At 37.9% G+C, this 14,326-nt stretch overlaps 1 long non-coding RNA gene across 1 annotated transcript; it reads right to left on the reverse strand.

Annotated features, from left to right (window-relative positions):
• Positions 1-1,862: 1,862 nt before the first annotated feature.
• LOC105467708 (uncharacterized) lies at positions 1,863-10,480 on the reverse strand. Its single transcript, XR_011609909.1, has 2 exons — positions 10,386-10,480; positions 1,863-5,784 (listed from the first exon to the last, which is right to left on the reverse strand). It is a non-coding gene; the product is annotated as an uncharacterized lncRNA (long non-coding RNA).
• Positions 10,481-14,326: the final 3,846 nt, after the last annotated feature.

Consider the following 14,326-nt stretch of genomic DNA (forward strand, 5'->3'; position numbering starts at 1 on the left):
CTAGTTTATTTCCTTGAATGTTATTTTATCAGTGCTAGATGGCAATGAGGTATTGTAGATTGAAATTTACTCTCAATCCTACAAATGAGAGTCATCAGCATCAGGTAGGAAGATCCCACAGTTATTAAAAATAGTCATTGAAGTGGTTTCACTCAGCTGAGTGCCCTGAATTTTTGTTAAAATTATGTGACTTTAATTTTTATAAACTCATAATTTACCCTCTGCACATATCTAAATTTTGTAAAGCACATAGTGCTTGTTTTAAATGAATGACAGGTTTAAAGGAATAAAAGTGTTTCATACGTGAGCATAAAGTAAACTATACTAAATATACAGAATTACATGTTAACAGACTGTTTTCATAATAATTTCTGTTTGGGTGGAGTATAATACTTTTACTAAATATACACATTCAATAAATACTCTTTAAGTAGTAATATTTCAATTTATAGTTACAGGTAAAGAAAAATGCTAATATTCTCACCATACGTGTTTGGTTAAAGAATATCAAATAAAATATTTTTGAATTGTGCCTCATATTTGGATTAAAACAAATGTTTTGAGAATGTTTGGCAAGTCTTCTATGACTTTGCAACTGTACTATACATTCATTATACATTATTTTCATGTTTTTCTATGTAGTCACCTGTTAGATCCTTATTTTGCTTTGATTTTTCTATGCTGTGTCTTTGTGTCATTTGAGTACAAGAGAACTATGACCCCTAAAAAGTTAAAAATGTGCTAAAGAAACTATTGAAAATAAGAGAAAATGGGAATAGTATAAACTTTCATCAAGTTAAATTTTCTGAATGAACTATTTACTTCCAAACTGATACTTATTTTTCTCATAAAAACAATATTTTGTTTCTATCTTGGATTGGGATGAAATGCATACTTTTTCCATTACAATTTATCAAAATATTTGTGTCCATTTAATAGCTATTTACCTTAGTAGCAGGATATTTGGAAATCAATTAAAAATTTTAAGTGAAAGATGCATAAATATAAACATGTATGCAATACCTATATACTATTGTGCATATCTGTAAATATACATTCTATATATAACATATATACACAGCAGTACCATCGACTCCTTTATTTATTTATTTGTTGATTTTTTGAGGCAGAGTCCCGCTGTGTCACCCAGGCTAAAGAGCAATGGCACTATCTCAGCTCACTGCAGCCTCTGCCCCCGGGCTCAATACTTCCTCCCAGCTCAGTCCCCCAAGAAGCTGGGAATACAGGTGCACACCACCATGCCAAGCTAATTTTTGTATTTTTAGTAGACATGGGTCTCACCATGTTGGTCAGGCTGGTCTCAAACTCCTGGCCTCAAGTGAACAGCCCACTTTGGCCTCCCAAAGTGCTTGGGATTACAGGCGTGAGCCACTGCGCCAGCCCAACTCCTTATTATATTTTTTCACTTCTAAGCAAGGAAGCAATGTTTTCCAACAGAAAAATTTGCACTCAAATGATCAAATATCAAAATAATAATTCTCTACTTGAAAAAGGAGCATTACTGACATTAAATATTATTCTTATGATTAAAGATCAATCAGGTATAATTGAAATAAAACTTATACAATCAGCCAAATGAAATATTTTAGAATGGATATGACACAGGTTGTCACAATATAATTATAATAATGGAAATATAAAATTAAAGAGATATGACACAATCAGAAACTAAAGAAGATGTGGAACAAGTAATCAAATAATAACAATGATGATGATAATCTTCTATGGAGGGTTAGATAAAGGGATATTGAGGTCACTTCAGTTGAGATACTTGAACAATTCATACAACATACAAACAGTTGATTGTAAGACTAGAGAGTAAATCCATGAAGACAGATAAGTCACAACATCAGCATAACTTTTATTAAGTACGAAAAGACTACAAAAATGCAGATAAAGTTTTCCTAAAATTAGACAGCCATGAACAGACCTTGTCAGCTCTAGAATAAAATCACTTTCAAAGTGCAACTCCAGACACAAGATATTCCAGTATGGTAATGAAATATATTGATCCTAGGTAAGATGATATACATAGTATTTGTAGAAATCAATAACCCATCGCCATCCCAAAAAAGTACATTAATTCAATGCATTTTAATATTTATTAATAAATGAATCACTGAGCTTATAAGTTTGAAAAATGTATCAATCTAGATTCAAAAGAGTAATTCATCCTCAAAAGGGCCAGACTAAATAGACCTTCTTGTAATAGTACAAATTTCAGAGAAACTATAAAAAGTGTAGTTTTAGAGAAGTTAGTTAGCTGAAAGATAAGTTAATGTGTCATTTGACTGAGTTAAGGGGTGCTTGGATACTTGATACAACTTTATTTCTGGGTGCATCTATGAGGGTGTTTCCAGAAAATATTAGTATTTGAATCAGTAGACTGAGTAAAGAAATCTACCCCCACCAACACAGGCCAGCGCCATCTAATTTACAGAGGGCCGAACTGAATGGAGCAAAAGCACAGGAGGAGGACAAACTTTCTCTTCTCAGCTGGGACATCCATAATCTCCTGCCCTTGGATATCAAAAGTCCTGGTTCTCAGGCCTTTGAAGATTCTGGGACTTACACCAGCAGCCCCCTGAATCCCTCTACTCCCAACTCCCACCAAATCCTTTCTCAGGCCTTCAGACTTGGGCTGAGAGTTATTCCATAGGCTTCCCTAGTTCTCACGCTTTTGGGCTCAGGTTGATGTATATTACATGCTTTCCTGATTTTCTGGTTTGTAGGAGGCATATTGTAGAACTTCTCAGATCCACAATTATGTGAGCCAATTTCCATAATAAATCTTATTTTATATATCTATATATCCTGTATTGATTGTTTCTCTAGAGAACCCTGACTAATGCAGGTGTTTATCAGTAACATGTAGAGCAGCATGATATTCTGAGCCAAATTTGTAAACCATGCTTTATTATCTTTCTATTTCCCTTTTTGACTCATTTTCCACCTCCATTTATCTTGCCCTTTATCCTCAAGGCATTTGTTGCCACCGGGCTTTCAAAATCTTTGAGTTAGAACCTAATAGTCCAAAAATATACTTCTTCTAATGCCCAAAATTTTCACTCTCACAATAATACAGAGATTATCCAGAAGGAAATTAATTGGTTGACTTTATGGTAGGCATGATTAACAAAGCTAATCACCCCGGTAATACATGCATTTCAAGAGAAGAAATTATTAATAAACTTTGTTCAGACCACCAATGTAGTTGTCTCATATGATTAAAAATAAAGTCTTTTATTAACAAAAATGGTGACAATGTACTGGCAGAATTATTAGACTAAGAATCCATGGCCTGGACTCTTGTCTGCTCTTTTACCAACAAGCCAGATAATTTTGATGATTTATTTTAGCCCCAGGTACATGTTCCACACATTTAAAATATAATAACAAGTAACTTTTATAAGAGTTGTGATCCATCAAGCTCTTTTGTTAAGCATTCATCCCACAGGCTAACAGGGTAAAAACTATTATTATTCTTATTTTTCAAACAAGAAAGTTGATGCTTAAAGAGGTTAAGTGTATAACCCAAGCACACAGTAAGTGAATATTACATTTTCTAGTTTACATTAAAACCATTTTTCCATAGACTGCATTGTAAATATTAACAGCATTTTAATCTACACCTTTGAAGTAGTTAATACAGTTCACCCTGGAACAACACAGGAGTCAGGGACTATTGGGGTTCATGCCGGGAGTGGTGGAGAATGAAAGGACACAAAAGACAAAGACAAACAGAGAACATGGCGGCCGCACTCAGAGCCTCCGCCTCACTTTATTTATACTCCATAAGTCCCACGTCAGCAGAAAGGACACAGTGCAAAACAAACTTTCTTTTCCCAGATGCAACCTTCTACTCAGTTCCTTGTTTCTATGCTCTTTCTTATCTGCCTGCCTTCTTGGCGCCTACGGGAGTTCATTAAAAGTTCAATTGGAGATACTGTCCTTGAGCCCTATCTATTCTCAGCATACTGTTTTCAAAGGCCCCTGCATTTCCCCCTTTTTGTTTTGCCTCAATCCTAAAAAGGTAGCCCATATTTGTTCCTGTGTTTTCTTTTGTTTTTGGAGGTGACAGAGGGAGCATCGAATCACCAAGAGAAGTAGACCCAATCCAAGTGCCCAAAGTAATATACTTCCAGAGATTGTAGAAATCTATGTTTTCATCTGGGTTTATGGATTAAGGGCAGCAAGGCGTTGAACCAGCTCCTGCAGGGTTGCGGTTCTGGACAACACATGTAATTGTTGTCGAAATGCTTCAGAAATGTTCTGAGTGAGCTCTTGGATGTCCAAACTAATATTTTTATGGCCTACTAATAATTTTCGGATTTCGGTCCAATTCTGAGAGATATTAAAAGGCACAGGTGTTACACAAAATTGAGTGGAGTTCCAATCACATTGTAAGGTTATCCGAGTACTGAGGACAGTAAGCTGATCTCCAAGCCATGTCAAGGCTTGCTCCATGTTGTCTAATCTTTCAGCAAGTTGAGAATCAATGTTTCATTGTTGAAGCCAAAACCGGTGAGATTGCTCATGCCATTGCTGCACAAATTTAGCATTTTGTATGCTTTGATGAAGAGCGAGTCCTGCTACGGCCGCAGTGGAGGCGATGGCGACAAGGCTCATTACTGAGGCAATTATAAGTCCAAGGGCATGGCGGGTTCGCTGGAGAGAAGTCCAAATATAAGTCTCAAGAGGTGATGTCCCCTACGGTCGCGTAAGGTTAACAGGTAGCCAAATTTCCTTACGAGCCCTAAGGATATGAATATCTCCAGTAAAGTTGTGCCACCAGGAATGATTGAGGCAAGACAAAAATGTACACGTATCTGTACAATTAACAATCCCCGTATCATTATCCCATGTCAAATTCCCCGCTAATAATAGGTAGGGCTTATGGACACAAGCAATAATATATCGGGAGGTATTCTGATATAACTGAATATGAAAGGGGTTATTTGGGTTAGAAAGATTAAGGGACATATTCCCCACAAAAGTGCTAATGGCATCGCCTGCAGCTAACAACTTCCAAAGATGACTCTGTACTTCAGGCCTCCTTTACGCCATACCAAGGTTTCATTACTGTTAGCGGCAATACTTTTATTTACCCGGTGCCATTTCAAAGGTATGTGACTAAATTTTATTTGAAAATCACCATGCACACTCCAATCAGTTATTTGCATCCCATTGTATTCTAATAAAATCTGGGGTTTAGTTCCCCGACATTGTTGCCACTCCAGCACCTCAATATTAGGAGAAACCTCTGGAATAGGACAAAAAGGTAAAGAACTAGGAATAGTTTCATTACTATATACAGTATGATTATATTAAAAGCTTCTAGTTGTTACAATAATAACAGTATTAGCAGCCATATGACTATGATTATAGTGAACAGCCCAGGCTTCATGTGATTTTCGGAGACAATGAGGACTATTTCCCATGCATATTGGAAGTCTTTCCACTCCAAATTGGTATGTGCTGTTTATGATTCCCGTTTCCCCGTTCTATGTTGTCCTTGTTCATATAGGGGGACGGCATCCAAGTAGTGTCATTGGTGAAAACCTTAATTTCCGCCTCTCCCCAGGCGACTCCCTGATACAAGGGTGGAAAGGAAATATAAGTCCAATATTCATACAAAGCCTCACTAAGGGAAATAAGTCCCCTGCCGAGGCACATCCAACAAAGGAAGAAATGCATGCTGAATCCAGTTTTCTTTTCAACAGGGTTTCAATCATCTTGTAGGAAACCACTCAGATCCGCTCCCTGTAAGGACAAGAGCATAGCCCCGTCCCTGTTTTAGAACTTGCCCTTGAACATACTTACCTTCTTCATTAGGATACCAAACCTTTAAACTGTCAGCGGGGACTATCACCGAGGGAGGTGAGGAAAGATGGGTTACGGCAGCAGAGTCTTGCAATTGTCTCCATTGATTAAAAAAATTTAAGGTAAAAAGAACCTTCAAAATCTGGTTTCTGGGGGCTCATTTCCCCCTTTTTGTTTTAGCAGTTGAGTTTTTAAGGTTAAATTTGCACGCTCAATGATGGCTTGACCTTGACTGTTGCCCGGGATATCGGTGATATGTTGAATATTGTATTGCTGTAAGAAAACTTGTAATTTACGAGAGACATAGGCAGGGGCATTATCAGTTTTAAGTATAAGAGGAATGTCCATGACGGCGAAACAAGCTAAGAGATGAGTAATAACAGAATCAGCTTTTTCAGATGGCAACGGAGTTGCCCATTGAAAATGAGAAAAGGTATCAATGGTATGATGAACATACTTTAATCGTCCAAAAGAAGGGACGTCTCGTGGATTGGAAGGATGGAATGCTCAAAAGAGCACAGGAAGGACAAGCTCGAATAAGAGAACGAGCTTGTTTATGAGTTAAATGAAACCGTCGTTGAAGGCCAGAACTATTAGTGTGATGTAGAGTATATTTTTGTTCTGCAGCATGTAGGTGGCCGATTAAAAGCGAATCAATCTGAGTATTACCATGAACTAATGGTCTAGCAAGTTGAGAATGAAAACGAAGATGAGTGATGAATAAAGGAGCTCGACGTTGGCTCAAAGTAGAGGATAACAAAGAAAAGAGTTTCTGAAGAGAAGAAGTAGCACAAAGAGGTAAAGTGGCCTGAGAAATATAAGAAGTAACATAAACGGCGTATTGAGAATCACTAACAATGTTACAACTAGTAGTAGGGAAATCAACTAAGACCATGAGAATAGCAAACAATTCTCTCTGTTGCACCGAGGGATAAGGATAAACTGTAACTCGAAATTGATGAACACTCTAATATCCAGCCTTACCATTGCTACTAGCGTCAGTAAAAAAGGTAGGACCTTGAACAGGAAATATAGAAATTGGTGAGAAAGGCAACACAGAATGTTGTCTAAAAAATGAAAAGATCGGAGACTTAGGATATTGGGTAGAAAATTGACCAACAAATGAAGCACAAGCAACTTGCCAAGAATCAGAAGTTGTAAGAAGATAAGTAATCTGACTATGAGTGAATTGAGAGATAATTAAGGAAGGATCTCCTCCCCAAAGTTGTCGACAGTAACGATTGATATAAGTAGCCAAGCGTTTAGATATTTTATTGGACAAAAAGATCCATTCTAGTGGCCGATTAGTTTGATGAATCATTCCTGTGGGAGAATGTAAAGTATGAAATAAACAAAAGGAAAGGGGAACATCGGGAAGGATATAATGTAAATGGGCCTTTTAAAGTTGCTCTTCTACAAGCTGGAGTTCCTGTAAAGCCAAAGGAGTTAAATGGCGTAAGCTGTCCAAGTGACTGTCTCCTTCTAGAATAGAAAAAAGATGTTATAACTGATATGTTGATATTTCTAAAACAGGACGCATCTTTTGAAAGTTATTTAATGTTTTGAAATGATCACGTCAAATTTGAGTTTTTTGGGGTCGAATATTTCGTGCTCCTAAGGTATAACCTAAATATTGAATAGGAAAATTCAGTTGAATTTTTTCTGGGGCAATATTAAGTGAGTAGAAAGAAATGCAAAAGGACAAATTCTTGACACAAGGTAGGGCTGTTTAACATACCTTGAGGTAAAACTTTCCATTGATATCAAGAAAGTGGCTGAGAATTATTAAAAATAGGGACAGAGAAGATCCATACAATGATAAATTAACACAGTTGGAAACTGATTTTTTACAGGATTTAAAGTCCTATGTACGAATTTTTGACATATAGTAGGGCTATTAAGTATACCCTGGGGAAGAAGTTTTTACTGATATTTTTGAATGGGTTGTCCATTATTACATTTAGGAATAGTAAAGGCAAACTTTTTACAATCTTGAGGTTGTAATGGAATAGAGAGAAAACAATTTTTGAATTCCATGACCATTAATTTTTAACTTTGTGGGATAAGGGCAGGATTAGGAAGACCAGACTGTAAACTTCCCCTAGGTTGAATGTAAACATTTATAGTTTTAAGAACAAGACAAAGACGGGAATTCCATGCAGAAGTACTTGGCTTTATATTCCTCTCGGCCATTTGTTTTTTGACTTACTCTTTTAAAGTCCTAAGTATTTCTTTAGATAATGGCCACTGTTTCACCTAAAGAGGAGTGGTCGTTTTACACTTTAATTATAAAACTTGAGGCTGGTGAACAGTGGCTATGAGTTTAAAGGATTGTAGCCCATTTTGAACATCATATTTTTGGCAGCTGAGGAAATATGAAGAATGTTTAAAAGAGCACCAAATTGTTGTGAAAGATTTTGTCCCCAAAGATTAATATTGATAGGAATAATATATTAAAAAAAAACACTTGACCTTGTTGACCTTTAGGACTGACACAGGTTAAAGGTTCTACGTCTTGATAAACCACAGAAGCAGCACCCAAGCCAGTGAGTATAACTGAAACTTGTCTTTTTTTCCATTGTATAGGCCACTAATTTAAACAAATGATAGACATATTCACCCCCGTATCAATTAACCCTTTAAAAACTATTCCATTAATGTGCAATGAACATAAGGGCTTTTGATTAGAAACTAAAGTTTCCCAAAAAACAGTTTTTTCTGTGCTACCAAACCCTCCCTATTGAGAATACGTTTTTCTGCCTCTAGGCGTATAAATTGTGAGACTTGTATTGTAATTGTTGGGGCCCCAAGCCTGTGGGCCCCGACTCCCGTTTCCCAGGAGAGGAGACAGTAAATTTCCACTTTTGGAACAACATTCATTTGTCCAATGTCGACCTTTACCACAACATTTGTATACCTCTGAAGGCAGCTTTCTGCCTTGAGGGATAAAAGTGTTCAATTTTTATGACATTCTTTTTTGAAATGTCCAGGTTTACCACACTGAAAGCAAACACCTTGTTTGTTATTTCCTTTTAAGGCTTTAGACAAAGGTCCAGCAAATAATTGAGCATTATAAATAGCCCCTCCAACACTAACACAAGTTTTAATATATTTATCTAAATTGGCCCCATTGGCCTTTAACGATCTTAACAATTTTTGACAGTCAGCATAAGCATTTTTAAAAGACAATGTTTGTAACAAAATTTTTGAAGCAAGGCCAGCACCCACAATTTTCAAGACAGTATCCTAAAGACGGGCTACGAAATCTGGATATGGTTCATTTGTGCCCTGTAAAATCTTCACAGAGGAAAGGGAAGATTTTCCTGTTATCTCTATCTTATTTCAGGCCCTTAAAAACAAAGTCTTGATTTGAGTAAGGGCAACATCATCTAGACCAGCCTGAGCATTAAGAGTAGCATATTGGCCCGTGCCTGTGAATTGTTCCTCAGTGGGTCCTGGGGGATCACACGTAACATTTTTTCTAGCCTGTACATGCGCCTTGTCCATTCACCAGCTGTGCAATTGTAACCACTGAGAATGATCAAGAAAAGCCTTCCCCAAAGTCTCCCAGTCTATAGGAATCATCAAATTTTTTGATGAAAAAGCATCAAGAAGACCAAGAATAAAAGGAGATTGAGGTCCATAGTTAGAAATGGCAGCTTTCATTTCTTTTAAAAATTTAATTTGTAAGGCATTAAATTGGACATTATTGCCACTATTTGAAAACTGAGCATTAGGAGCAAAAGAAGCACAAATAATTGGAAACAGATCCAGCTCTTTAAATTTTTTTTATCTTTTCTTTTTCTCCCTCCCCCAATGGCGGGCAAGGCACTGAGAAAACTTTGCCAGACAAAGGTAAAGGTAAGGAAGCTGGGGGGTTGGAGGCACTGGAAAATCCTCTTTTAACAGGGCAGAAGGAAAAGAAACAGGGAAAGCTCGCAAAGGTGAATTAGAAGAATGTATCTGTAATATTTGTTGAAGCATTTCCATAATACACTACATGTCAGAATTCCCCTTAGAAGAAGGAAGAGCTGGCTTTTTCTCTTCTCCCCCTTTTGCTACCCCCCCATCCTCTGTTACCCTGGCACAAATGGGCTCCATTTCAGATTTATTTTTTCCCAAATCCTCAGATACCTTTCCTCCTGTGGCTACATCACCACACTCTGAATCAGTCTCAAGTAACTCTGATGTCTGAGTGATGGAGTTACACAAGGTCCACAATTTTAGAGGCATAATATCCCCTAACTGGTGAGCTCTAAGCAGAGCTTTTACTACCTGTAACCATTCTCTCCGATTCAGCTGCACTTTAGTCTGATACCGAAACCAGTAACAATGTTGTTCAACATGGGCAAACAATCGCTTCAAAGTCTTTTTCTTTCACTTCTACTCCTATAGACAGCAACAGTCCTTGAAACAGCCATAAATATTCTGAGGCCAGAGAGATGGAATTCCCATAATGAAAGCTTAAGAAGGATCCCCTTAACAATATCCGGGCTTTACCCGCTCCTAGGGGATTCCCCTTCTTGTTCTCCCCTACTCACCCGTGCTGACCCTGCTCGCTGCGCCACTTATTGGGGTCCGTGCCAGGGGTGGTGGAGAATGAAAGGACACAAAAGACAAAGACAAACAGAGAACATGGCGGCCGCACTCAGAGCCTCCGCCTCACTTTATTTATACTCCATAAGTCCCACATCAGCAGAAAGGACACAGTGCAAAACAAACTTTCTTTTCCCAGATGCAACCTTCTACTCAGTTCCTTGTTTCTATGCTCTTTCTTATCTGCCTGCCTTCTTGGCACCTACAGGAGTTCATTAAAAGTTCAATTGGAGATACTGTCCTTGAGCCCTATCTATTCTCAGCATACTGTTTTCAAAGGCCCCTGCAAGGGACAACAACCCTTGAGCATACGAAAATCCACATATAGCTTTTAACTACCCCAAAACAGAATTACTAATAGCCTATTGTTGACTGGGAGCCTTACCAATAACATAAACAATCAACACATATTTTATGTTATATGTATTACATATTGTATTATAGAAAAAGCTGGGGAAAAGAAAATGTTAAGAAAATCATAAGGTTAAGAAAATAATAATTTGCAGTACCATACTTCAATACCATAAGTTTATGCTGTCTGTTTACAAGATGAATTGTCTGAAACAGAGCAACTGCAGCTGCAGGCCCTATGGTACATGTAAAGCAGTTCAACGGTTTTTGGGTAATGCCATGACTTTTCTCTGCTTCTTGGGAGTACTTGCAGGATCACCAGTGGCACTTCTTATGAGTCCCATGGTGTTAAAGGCTTACATAATTGCATTAAACATGAAAAATATCTGAGAACTGCAAGATACCATTTTTTTTCTGCCATGTGCAACTTACTGGAGAGTAAAACCACTCAGAGATGATGAGAGTCACATGGTGTTTATTTAAAGAGGTTCTGGCAACACGGGCTCACTGCAATAGTGACGGGGTGGCTATGAAATTATTACAATAGTAAAGTATGTACTATAGTTAATTGTATGCAGTTATAATTTAATACTGCACCTACTTCGTAAACAAACATTTACTTTGTTTGTATTTCTCTTGACTGCCAATGTCACCATGTATGGTCTGCGTGTGTAAGTTTTCATAAACATTTTTTATGCATTTGTATATATTCTGTGGTAACAAATGATAAACTAGGCTAGTATTTACATATTTTATGCATTCATGACATACCTAATTTTTTCAGTATCTCTAGGCTACATGATTTGTCTGCAAGTTTTTTCATATTGTTGCAAATCTCTGAAAAAATCCAATATATTTATAGAAAAAAGTCTGCATATAAGTGGACCCATACCGTTCAGACTCATGTTGCTTTAAGGTCAAATGTTTGTCAGGAGCCTTAATTAAGAATTCATACTCACAGGTGGTTGCTTAGCATTTGATGGACTCCAATCAGGATTCCACACTTAGAGCCCACTTCTACAACTTGGACTATTTCCATCTCTGATCAGCAGTAGAAACTTTGCTAATTAGCTAAGTGATGGTAGAAGAGATTTTTACTGGTAAAATTAATGTTAACACAGATATGTGGACTGGCTAGAAATATTTACAAGTACTTTTGCCCTTGCATGAAAAGGACTTAGGAATCTATGATCCCAGAAGACAGCACCCTTCAGAGTGGTGCTGTGATCCACTTGGATATCAAGGTGCATGATTGGCTGAAAGTCTCCTGCTGTGTCAGGTCTGCCCCTCACTCTGAAGACTCTCACACTACCAAATCACTCTGTTTCCTTTCATGTGTGTTATTCTTCAATAAACCTTTTGCACTCCTAATCCTATCTTGATACCTGCTTCCACAGAAAATGCAAATTAGCACAGGTGCTCTGGGCTTAGGACACAATTGGAACTATGTTTATCCGTTAAGAGAGGATTCTGTTGTCTGATTCTGATTCTTAGCAGTATCCTGCCTGCCTAGAAGACTGAAACATCTGCTTTGAATAAGCCTATTCATGCAAGGTCTGGTTCAGGTGTCTGAAGGACAGAGGTCTTTATATCAAATGCCCACAAAAAAGCAGAGTGAATAGATTTTATGACTATTGTTTGATAGTGTGCTAATAAATTGTTTGTTTCTGTGGAAGGATCGAGTCTGAGGCCTGAAGTTTGCTCTCATCATAATTTCCCATCTCTCATAAGTTGAAGAAAAGGCACACGGCTTGAGGCAAAACCTATAGCTCTCACCTAAAAAATCTCATAATTGGGAATGATGAAGCCAACTTAAATCAGTTCACATCATGAAGTCGGGTTTTTTACTCAAGTTGCTTAATTCCAAAGGTCATTTCCTTAAATTCCTATGACATAATATGCTTCCCGAACTTGTCTGTAAAGGATTAAGTGTCCAGTGACATGTTAATAAACTACTTCTAACAAAGGGTTTGGGAAAACTTGCTTACTATACTTCCCTCTTAGAGATTTCTAATATAAATTACTATATTGTAGGCTTTGGGAAGTCATACTGTTTTTTTAAAAATAACCTATGCACTCATCAATTTTAGAAAGGAAATGGACCACTTGATCCAATATCTCAAACTTATTTAACAACTGAAGCATCTCTTTTTTTTTTTTTTTTTTTTTTAATGAGAAATAAACTTTCTGTGAAATTCTACCTAGGGACAAAAGATAAATATGTATTTTTATCTCCAAAATTCTATGATTCTTTAAAAAACTGGCAAATTTAGGCCGGGCGCGGTGGCTCAAGCCTGTAATCCCAGCACTTTGGGAGGCCGAGACGGGCGGATCACGAGGTCAGGAGATCGAGACCATCCTGGCTAACATGGTGAAACCCCGTCTCTACTAAAAAATACAAAAAACTAGCCGGGCGAGGTGGCGGGCGCCTGTAGTCCCAGCTACTCGGGAGGCTGAGGCAGGAGAATGGCGTGAACCCAGTAGGCGGAGCTTGCAGCGAGCTGAGATCCAGCCACTGCACTCCAGCCTGGGGGACAGAGTGAGACTCCGTCTCAAAACAAAACAAAAAAAAACAACAAAAAAACTGGCAAATTTCAGAAGGCAGGCTTCAACAAAATTCTTGTGAATAAGGCCTTCCTCTTTTTCATAATCAAGCTACCCTTTTCCTAGACATATGCTGCATGACCACAAGATTCAGTGATGCACCCATTTCTAAGATTATCAGTCTGTGTGGACTGCACTGAGTCTGTGCAGATTTTCAAAGTTCCCCATGCTCTGGTCCTATAGTGCTTAGCCATAATTATCAAGCATTACTCATCATATAAACCTTCTATTCAAAAAACTGCTGTCCTTAAACTGTTTCCTTTATTTCCATCTTGGTACTTTTCCTTTTTTTTTTTTTTCCTTGACCTGATATATCTTCTCCTAGAATTTCAAAGTTTGGTGCATGGCCCCTTCTTTACAACCTTTCTCTAGCGATTCTAGTCTACATTGATCTATTCTTTTACAAATTCAGTTACACCCACACTAGAATTAGCTGTGGAGCTTCTGCTCCAAATGCACAAACCTTGAGTCATCCCTGAACAATACTGATTTAGTGGGTCTGGTATGGAGTCCAGGTACTCATAAGTTCACAAATCTCTGCTGGCAATTCCGGTATACAGAAAGGAGTGAAAAGCCTCTAACATATAATGTGCCTCCTGTAACAATCAATTAAACGTGTTTCATTGCTTCCAATGGGCCAAGTGCTCTGCTTAGGGGATTGGATTGCACAGAACATAGTATTACTCCTACTCACAGGTAGCACAGAGTGTGGCTGTTGGGAGGAATTCAATCAGCTAATGGTGGTAAGTGCTAGAAAGGAGAAATGAGTGCACTGCTTCAGGAGCACTGAGTAATGGATGGTAAACAGAGGAACTACGGAAAAAATACCTCACAAGGAACAAAGTTCAGGTTGCTCTTGAAGAATTGGATTTTGTCTGCGAAATAAACAGCCTCTCATGGCTGTGGCTCCAGCATGGAGTATAGCAGAATC

This window comes from Macaca nemestrina, chromosome 11 (genome assembly GCF_043159975.1).
Source record: "Macaca nemestrina isolate mMacNem1 chromosome 11, mMacNem.hap1, whole genome shotgun sequence".
Classification (NCBI taxonomy): Eukaryota; Metazoa; Chordata; class Mammalia; order Primates; family Cercopithecidae; genus Macaca; species Macaca nemestrina.